Raw genomic sequence first — 10942 nt, forward strand, 5'->3', positions numbered from 1 at the left:
CCACATGCTGCACTGAGTTTCCCAGGGCTGACTCACCCCTCCTGCACCCCTCTCCCTAGTCCTAACACAAACTACTACCTGTGGGACACAATAAGGCAGCATGTTGGAGAGGGATAAGGTCCTGGCAGCCTCTAAAGAAACGTATTCCTATAGGATACATGCATAGCAGCCATTTTGTGCCTGCAGAGCAGCTGCATGCCATAGAATAGCAAGTGGTTTTTTAAGGTTGCTTCAAATAGGGGCCCAAAAATTGGGTTGTTCCTGTATATGAAAAATCAATCATATGTTCCCTGAGCACCAGGAAGTCGTGATGATTTCTGTAAGGAGCTGGGTTGTCTCACTAACCCAGAAAGGACAAAAGCCATGGCAGAGCCTGTTTCACTCTCCCCTCAGGGCATAAGCTGGTTAAACAGAAACTGAGACAGGCAGAAAATAGTTCCACTGCTCAGCCTAGCCTACAGTTCCCAGAACATTTCCCTCACCTCCCCCAGCCAGTGCTCTTCCAGGTCCATACCCAGACCTGGAACACCTATTAGAACCTACCTGCTTACTGCAGTTCCTATGCCCCCAGACCATGTACCTCAAAATCCCCTAATCACTAGGTTACTTCCCCTGCAGCTCTCCAGCTCAGCTGAGCTCCTACTGGCCTTTCTAAAGACCAGGTAAAGAGCATTGAGACCCACAGCCTTAGCTGAGAAACAGCTGATTAATCACAGGTGGTGCTAAACCCCCATCTCCCCTTAAATGGGCCAGTCACCCAGTGACAATATCAACAGAAGATTGTGGAGTATACGGATTGCTGGGTTTGGTATTTGTTCTGTGTGTGTACAGTGCCTACCACAATGGGATCCTAGTCCATGGTGAGGGCTCGTAGGCATTACTACAATACAAAAACATACAACAGCAGCAGCTAGCTAGACACAGGAGTACGTTATAGCCACAGGCTTGGCAGCCTCTTTGAATTTCACGGTCAGTTTTTGCTGTAATACATGGCACCTTCCCTTTCTGGTCATTCTAGAGCAAAGGCTAGCATGAACATTCTGAAATTTAACAGATAAAAACTGAACAGGTGGTATCCAGACATAGGAAACCCATATATATGTGCCACCCTTTTACCTACAGCATCAGATAAGGGATTCAGGAGTGGCGTGAAATGCACAAGGTGAAAAGGATTGTATGCCTCACCCTGCTGGGGCAGTGTCCCCTATCACTTCCCACAGCCAAATACGCATTTGCAGAGCTGCCTTTTCTATTACAAGTAAAGAATACACTCTTGTCTCACCCGTCACTAATGTGCCTTACATTTCTGTTGCCCAGTGGAGTAAAGCCCAAGCGTCAAGGGATTTTTTTCCTCAGGAGGCTGCATAAGTGTAACCAAGGTCAAATTTGGCCTCAGCATTTTATAAAGCCACAGGACGAGGCCTTTGAAGGGTAACTTTAACATCACTGATGCTGCCATAGTAGACAAGAGCAGAGGTTTTAGCAGGCAGAAAAATATATACAGCACATGAAGAATCTGTCTGCTTTGTGTGGATTTCTTCCCCTTCAGTTTGTGTTAAAGATTCGGGTCTTCTGGTGTGCTTTTCATGATATCCAAAATTCATTGAGTCATAAGCTTAAACTTCCTGTTCATTACAATAGCATAAAAAAATTAGTATTTCATAATATTCTGTGCCATAAGAGCTCAGCTTCTGTGGTGATGGGTGAAGTATAATTTCCTGGAATAAAATAAAAGATGTCTTATTTATTAGTTATTTGCTATGGGGGCAAGTCAACCAGCTGCAGAGACTACTCTTGGCTTATGCATCACTTTAGTCTCACTTACACCCTATTTTGGAGTAGTTCAACATCTTTGTGCTGGTTTTCAACACAGGAGTGAATTTACCCTGAATTAATTGCATCTTTCTGGACACTAGCATCTTTGAGAAAAATCTTTATATTTATTAATGCACATGGTTGTTCAGTGGAAAAGCATCTCTACCTAGGTACTTAAAAAGCTGCAGACACCATAGACATCTGTGCACCTCCCAAGTATTTAAAAAGAGAAATAAGAATAGCAATCTCTTTCTCTCTCTTCCTGGGATGTGAGAGGTGTTCTGTATGAACCAGTTAATGAAGAAACATTAAGCTGAAGAAATGAGTTTTGCATTTAGTTCCGAAACTGGTGACATCCAAGGTTATTTCTATCTTGTACTATGGGGGCTTCCATAATCTAAATCCTGTGCCTGTAAAAGTTCTGCCTCCCATCCTCATGAGCTTCCTCCTACTGGTCAACAGTTTCACAACAGCTACATTCCACTGTAGCAATGAGAGTCAAGCTTGAGGCAGGAGAGGCAAATTATCAGGTGGCTAGAATCAGATCCCTGGAGAGTCTTGAGTATCAGGATTCTCTGTTCAATAGGGAGTCATTGCAGTGGTGAGCTCCAGGTGATCTATGTAGTAGTCAGACGGGCAGTTGCACTTTGAACTAGTTGCAATTCATATCTAAAATGCTCCAATGATCAAGATCATGAGTATGTAGATCATTGTGACCAATTCTGATAGGATGGCAGTGCATTCTTCTGGCTGATGGGAATTGGCTTTTTTGGTTTGATTGTTTTGTTTTTCTTGCCTCAACAGCTATTTGCCAACCGCATTGAGCAGACCAAAAGGACCCCAAAGCCATGGACCAGCTGAACTATCTGAGGGCAGATCCCTTCAATTCTGGGGGATGTTAGAGAGGAGTCAAGTTCGTTAAGCACTTCCTTCTTCCCATCAGCATCACCTCAACTTTGCCTGAGTTCAGCTTTAGCCAGCTGCTCTTTGTTCAGGTACTGGTTTTGGCTAGGCACTGACAAAGCTGAGAGATGATGTATTAATATTCAATGCAAAAAAAAAGAGCTGGGTGTCATCTGCATACTGTTGACACTTCTATCCATGTTGCCTCACCAGCTTTCTCACTAACTTTGTATAGATGTGGAATAATACAGGGTACTGAGCCTTGTGAGACTCCACCAATAAGGGCTTTAGAAATGGAGGAACAGTTACCCATAAGAACCTATCACATTCAGTTTAAGAAGAAGAATCAGATATCTCAGGACATTTCTGTTCACTCCTGCAGTTTTCAAGAGACATGCACAAGGGGTATCTTATTATTAAAGTTGGTTCAGAAAGGTAGAGAGAGACCTATTTAGAAAGAAAATTCCCTGTCTAATCTAAGCAGAACAGGAAAATTTTGTTCCTTCATTATCTTGTATGACAGAGACGTTGTTCAACACACCCACCTTCTTCAGCCTGTAACTAATAAGGGTGGAACTAATATGATAAATAATATCCCCCCTGGAATAAGGATTATAATAAAAACACTCTTTGTATGGCTATAATTACCATAAAATAGATGTAGTCCTGTGTGTCACACCTAGAATATTGGTTAAATAACACTGAGGAAGGAGATGGTTTATAATTCTTGCAGTCTGATAAAGTTAATTTGAAAAGAGGGAAATAAGGCCATTTCATGTGGGGGTACACACAACACATATACATTATATATTTATAGCTATATATACAAATACACAAGTGGGTATAGCTATACATACATAAACTAAAAACACACGTGTCTATTAGGAAACAGATGCCACTTGGTACAATCTGGGACATGCCAAAGGCATTTCAAATGCTCTTTAGGCACCAGGGAAAATATTAAAAGTCTTACTTGTCAGGGGTGGTTTAGCAGCATCCAGAGAGAGGGTCTGGCCTCCACCAGTGGCAAGAGCAGGGGTTCGGGTTCTCAAATTTCATTGCACCATGACTTCCTTCTGACAACCAAAATTACTGCACAACCCCAGGAGAGGGAATCAAAGCCTGAGCCCTGCTGCCCCTGGGGCTTCAGCACCAGGCAGGGGGCCTGTAACCTGAGCCCCACCGCTAAGGGCTGAAGCCCTCTGGCTTCAGCTTCAGACCTGGGTGGTGGGGCTCAGGCTTTGAGCCCAGGCCCCAGCAAGTCCAAGACATCCCTGGTGACCCCATTAAAATGGGGTCGGGACCCACTTTGGGGTCCCGACCCACAGTTTGAGAACCGCTGGGCTAGAGATTTCCCACCATATTCCCCCTTCCATAGGAACGCTCATGAGGCTTATTTTTTTAAATGTCATTTAATCCCTTAGTACACATTCAATCATTTTTACATTCAAATAACTACCTGGGAGTTGTAACATCTCAGTGCAAATCAGGCCTTTGTGCAAATAAAGGGGCATGAGCATGAAAAGGAGAAGTGAAGATGTTCTTGCGATGAGGCCCTGAGATGAAAGCAGAGGTGTGTGCACTGGGTCTGCTATATCCCTTCTCTCTCTCTCCCTCGCTATCTGAAGTCTGTTGTATATTTGTTCCTTCACGGCTCCTCGTCCTTAGATTAGATTTCTCCTTTCTCATTACCAACCTTAATAGACCCTTCAGACCTCATTCCAGCCCCAGATATTATCTGACCCGTATAATTAATTAATTATAGCCCAAATATTATAGATTATTAAAAATAGCATAACTAATAGTGTAATATCTCAAGCTGTCGACTTTAATAGTCAACATTGTCTTGGTCTCTCTTATCAGGCTGGGACACCCGGTGAGAATATTGATTTCTGGTAATTTTAACCATCATCTGCCATCCTGATGGGTAATTGTCAGATTTTCACCAGAGTCAGAGCTCATTTGAAATCGTTAAACCGTCGGCAGGGCTCACAGTTGATCTTAATGTTTCCTTTTTCTACCCCTTCAATATGTTTCAGCAAAGGAGAGGAAAATAAATAGAGAGAGAACGAAAGAGAGAGATGCTTACGTGCAAACCATCGGATTTCTCTTTTATTTATTCCCATTCCCCTTTTGTCCACAGTCTCTGAATCCCAGGGAGGAGAGTAGGGCTGTTTTAAGGCTGATTTTTTTTTGCCATCACCCCCTTTCTGTCCTTAGCTTTTTTTTCCCTCCAGCTTCCCACGTTCATACCTATGCCAGAGAATCTTCTCCCGGTTCTACCCCCAAAGTTAACGTTCTGTCCCCCAGGCCCCCTACAGAGGAACAGATGTCAATTTCAACCCACGGGCAAATAAATAAATAATCAAACCAACCGTCTAATTTTCTGCTACGCCTCCCCATGGGAGGGAGGGGTGGCTCCCCTCTGCACACACCCCCTCTCCCCAACCTAGTTATTGTCCAGGCTTAGGAAATCAGAGTACAGTATTTACAAAGGCTTGCAGGATAGAGGGGAAGAGATATGGACAGACAGGGACACACAGAGAGGCTGGTTTTACCCTCATCTTCATACCCACATGGGGTGTCCACTGGAAAAGAAGTAATACCAACCATAGAAACAGACACTGCATGGCTGGGACACCCCCTCCCTCTCTTTACACGAAAACCACATACACATTACAAGTATGCCCATTGCGAATGCGAAATGGAACCCTCTGGAGACTTCAGTTTATTTCATGCAGCACAAAGGGGTTGGACAGGGGTTGCTGTTAGAGAAACCCACCTATTTGGGTCCGTTTGTAAAAGGATCACAACAGAAAGGCCTAGCCGGGGAGGGGCCTATAAAGGAGAACACGAAAGTATTTCTATAATTGACCAGCCCTCCATTCCCCTTCTGAAGACTCCCAAAAGATTACCGGGCATTTTTTTAGTTGGGCGTGGGGGTGGTGGGTTTATAACGGACTCTGAGCAAAAGGGATCAGCTTTCACTAGGTGTATGAATAAGAGCTGCAGATGAGATCTTTCCCCGAGATAAGTGAGAACAAGCCACTTTATTAGTATTTTATATATACTCCAGGGTATAGGGAGATAAACGCCTAGATTAACGGAGACGGGGGTTGGATTTAAACAGGAATTTGCTGAACTAAATCTTGAAAGGGAACAAGGTAAGATGCCTTTGAACCTCTCGCTGGGTGTCATTTCGGAAGCAAAAAGCCTCGTGCCGTGAGTGGATGTTTCTCTCTCCCAAGCGTTCTTAATTTGCAGCAGAATAAACATACCTCAATTCCACAGGGCCCTAGGGCAGCCGAGCTCTCCCCCTCTGGCTGGATTGAAACTCTAAGGGAATCGGTGAGAAAGAAGAGAACTGTTTTAATAGATCCTCCGAGGATTCCCCTGGAGCATTATTTAAACTTCTAATTATGATTCATGTGTGTGATAATATTAATTTAATAATCAAGGAGCTGTGCAGGAAGCATTAACCTCAATTAAGCTCATTACTACCCTAACCTGGAATCCCCTGGGCTTTTAAATCTTCTGCTGTGAGGACCTGACATTGTATTGATAGAGGGCAAGATCTGCTTCATAATCTCTCTCTTTTTTTTAATAATCATTTTCTTTCTTGGATAGAGTTAATTAATTCTTTGGCTTTAACTGGGTTAACATTAAACATCCTCCACCACCCTTTTCCCCCAGCTTTACCGCTCACTCCTGATACGTCTCATAATTTCAGGGAAGGGGTGAAAAGGTAAACACTCTTTAAACTAATTATTGTTTACCCTGAAACAAGCGCACTGTTGTGTCTGGAGACCGATGGCCATAATAATAAATAAAATAATAATTAAAGCTACCAGCCACCCCACCCCACACCAGCTCAGTAGTGCCAGAACAGGTAGGATGTGGACTCTCGCTGCCAATACAAATGTGGCAGTGTCAGAAAGGTGGCAGTTTTAAACATTCCTCAATCTGGAGGTGCTCTTTCTCAACACAGGACCCTGATTGGGAAGATCTTTTGGAAATCAGCCATGTTTGGAATCGAAGAGAAAATGGTAGTGGTTAAAGGAGATATGGATACATCATCTCGCTATGTGGCCAAGAAATAGATGTCATTAGACGCTGCTTCTGATAAACGTACAATACTCTCTCTCTCTCGTCCTGACTCCCAATTTCAGTCTCCCGTTTCCAGTTCTTCCAGGGGAGACAGACATCCCTGGCTTTCTTGTCCCCTTATCTCATCCGTTCTACCCCCTTTATTCGCCTCTCATGTTCATTCTAGTGGGTCTGTCACTACCCGGGCTCTGGTTTACAGGAGCGGTGCGATCTGGAAATGGGGTTAAAGCACATTTCTGCAAGGCGGTATTTGTCTCCCTGCGTTTATTGTATTTGAATTTATATTAGCCGTAGGTCGCTTAGATCTTTGTTCTTAGAAAGCACATGTATCTGGGTCTGAAAATGTCCTAATCGCGCAGATATTTTAAAGGACAGGACAAAACTCAGTCGGTTTCCAAAGTTCCTGGAGTCACCTTGGCTTCCAAACCCTTTCGATAAAATGCGCGGGTTTCCGTTTTAGGTGGGATTTGAAAAGTCCGTCTTCTGCATGTGCTACTTTTTTGGAGGGGTAGAGGGGCGTGGAAGGGCCATCCAGGCTTCCTTTTCACGCGGTGTATCTGGATTGTACAGACGGGACTTAACTCCAACTTGGTGCTTCGCGTTGTAGGGACCATGTGTTTCCACCCACTCAGGAAAGGTACTGGAAAGACTTTATCCTCAGTGACCTTCCATTGCTCCCAGGGCACATTTCTGATCAATGCAAACCGATCAAGAGTGCGGGGGAAGCGAGACGGATTTCTCTTGCACCTGTTCCACCCCGAATCAGCCCCCCCCCTTCCTCCTCTCCCAATCCTTTCCCCCATGGAAATTCATCAAAGTGACCTTCCCAATATAACAAGGGCTGCTAAACTGTTTTACCACCACGATAAATGCCCTTAATTACCCTGAGATCCGCGCTGCTGGAAGGGAATGATGAATGGCCAAAAAGAAAAGCTTCGGGTTTTGACCGGAGTTGTAGACATCTAATTTTTAAAAAAAATGGAATTTGTTGCTTAAAAACTCCGGTGCAGGCTGCTGGAGCCGGTGCTCAGGGAGGTGTTCGTGGCCCCCACTCCTGCTGAGTCGAATGGAGCAGAGGGCTCCAGTCCCTTCTACAGAGCTGCAAAGCACATCCAGGCAGAAGGGGGGCACCGGGTGTTAAGCCTGCTATTTACTAAATGCAAATGTTCTGTGCTGACAAATAACTGAGACGCATGTCCGTGCAGCCAGCCCATGGCCGCACAAGCCAGCCAGGGGGCTCTGATTTTATGCAGCTCGCTTTGCTGTTCAGTGGCTAAGGATCATCTTCCAGATGAAAATGCAATGAGGAGCCAGGCTGCATTGTCTGAGCCTAGGCAACTTAGGGATCAGGAGGAAGGAGCAGTTTTATCTCAGCTGGGTTCTTAGCAAACGTGTAGCTTTAACAACCGGCTAGGAAGTCAAGGGCGTGGACAGAGGCCTAGGGGCCTCTCTCGCCGGCAGAGGGTCATTGCGGCGGGCGGAAGGAAGGGGACAGAGCGTCCTCTAGATCCAAAAGCCATTTGAAAACGTCCCCGGGAGCTGGATGCCTCTGCGGATCTGAGATAAGAGGAGCCTAGGGCGTCTCTCTCCCTTCGTGGTGCTGTTGAGGAGGAGGCAGGACAGACCCAGCTCACCTCTGTCGGTGACTGGGAGACTGTCGCTCTGTGGCAGTTCTCCCGCTCCCCAAGTATTAGCCTCTCGCTCTCCCTTTAGCCAGCCCCTGTGGCTTGCACGAGGGTGGAGGAGAAGCACCACAGGGAGATGGGTTCCCCTAGCCAGCTGCTGGCACCAGACAGGTGGAGCGCGCAGCCCGCACGCAGCTGCAGCCAGGGATTCTCTGGTCAGGGCTGTTTCATTCGTAGGCAAAATTATGTCCTCCTCCTCCCGCCCCTAAACCCAGCAGCCTGGGCCTGGGACTCCCTAAAGGATCCCCCGCCCCTGGCACCGAGCGGTTCTGCTCTGCTCTCCCGGCCTTCCCAAGAGTGGGGGTGGAAACATGGTTTGAAAGGGCTCCACGTTTACCTCGCTGCTCCCCGGGCACCCGCCCACAGTGCAAACCCGCCCCGGCCGTCGGTGTTCCACCAGCAGCCTCTCCCAGACAGGCTGCAATGGGGGCGACCATCCCGCCAAAGGAGGAGGGAGTTAGGGGGTCTCTGCACACTACATCTCACCCACGCTGCTGTGGGAAGCTAAGTTCTGTGCTAACTAACCACAAGCACCTCCCGGCTTTAGACCTAGCCCCTTCCTGCAGATATAATTCAACCGAACTACAGAGATCACTATCGGGAGAGTTGTAAAACCGCTAGGGTTGGTTTGTTGGGTTAAAGAAAGAGCCATTTCCATGCCAGCCATTCTCCTGGGTGGTGGAGGGGCAGAGGTTTGCTGACATGGCATTTAATTGGTGTTATTGTAACCCTCCTGCGAGTCCCCCGCCCCACCTTCCCTTCCAAGCCACGCGTCCCCCAGGGCTGCGGTGCTGCAGGCGTCCCTTTCTAAGGAAAAGGACTAGGACTGTCTCGAACAAGAGGAAAGTGGTCACCCGCCCCGATCATGAGCGCGATATTACATGTCACAACAACGCATCTCATGCCCCATAATCAGCGCTCGCTTTCTGGTGAACAGATAACCAGAGATGGCGGATGGATGGAGATTGCACAAATGAGGCTCTAATTGACAATCAATTGTGATTAGGAGCCATAGAACATCTTTATAACACTGGCTTTAAAACCCAGGGGCGCGCGCGCACAAAGGCGTCAGTCCGCTTCGGTTTAGTCCTCGGGGGGCGAAAGGGAGAATTCGGAGCAGAATTCGACTCTATTGCCATGCTCAGCTGTGTCTCTATTAGCCGCGCGCTCTCTGCTCCCTAAAACTTTTACCCGCGGTACACTTGTACCGAGAGAATCGCCGCCTTTTGTTTCCTCGCTTTGATTGGGTACATCAAAAAATAAACACAGGGCATGGTGTATGGAAAGCGAGTCGTAGCAGTACACTAGAGAGAGATTTGTTCTACGCGACATCTGGGGCTCAGATACACTTTCTTTCCTTCCTCGAAGCGTTTACTGTGCAGCCTTGTGCCCCTGTGTATGTTATTGAATTAATAATCATTTAACTGCTGTTGTCGTTTATATCGGCGCTGGTCGATGGTCCCTGTGTTATATAGGCCCCGCTAGGACATTCGAGCGCAGAGTTTTAATTGCAATTTAAACTAGAGGTTGGTGGGGGCCCAGGCAGAAACTTACCAGGACGCCAATGTACTCCAGAGATAAGAATCCCCGCCCCCTAAAACCCACGTTCCCTCCCGAGAAGGTACCAATGGAGATGATGACAATAGGAAATCTGATCTACCTAAAACACCATCGCCTTTTCATGAACAATATCCTATGGCTGCGGGCAGAAGTATTGAAAGAGAAATTGCCCCAAAGCCAAAGATCAGATTAAAGACAACCCCAGGAGAAGGGAAGAAAGAGAAGCTTTTTTTAAAAAAACCAACCAAATGTATATTAAAACTATATAGCCCGAGCTGTGTTTGTGTGGCAGTGAGGTCAGGGAAGTGAGGGAGGAGGTAATTACCTACACACGATCAGAGATTATACATACCATTTCCACCCAGAAGGTGATTTATAATTTAAAGATAAAGCATAACAAAGTAATAAAAGAAGAAGGACACTGTTGTGGTGTCTGATTAAAATCTAAGGGCTGGTCTATAATATATGAGAGGAAGCTGTTGTGAGCTCCAGCGCTCCAAGAACTCCCCTGGGCCCACGCCATTGATGGGCTAATCATGTCCAACCCCTACCAAAATTACAGCTGATTGTTTTACCCATTATTTCTCCCAACTTTTAATTTCTGCTTTCCAAAGGATCATTGCCCGCGGTAATTGCAAAGGACCTGTCCTTGTATGTGTCACCAGCCTCAAAGACAAAAAAAAAATCTAATTTTCTTTTTATGTTTTCTCTATTTTCCTACCTTTTTTGGCAGCTAATTCAAACTAAGCAGCGATTTGGACATCCAAAACAAGAATGAAATTGATATGGTCAAAGCGCGGGCGCACAGAGAGCGAAAACTGGGTAGGAAAGGAAATTAGATTTTTATAATTCAGAGGCAACTCTTTTCCTAA

Source organism: Mauremys reevesii, linkage group 5, assembly GCF_016161935.1.
Source record: "Mauremys reevesii isolate NIE-2019 linkage group 5, ASM1616193v1, whole genome shotgun sequence".
NCBI classification, from domain to species: Eukaryota; Metazoa; Chordata; order Testudines; family Geoemydidae; genus Mauremys; species Mauremys reevesii.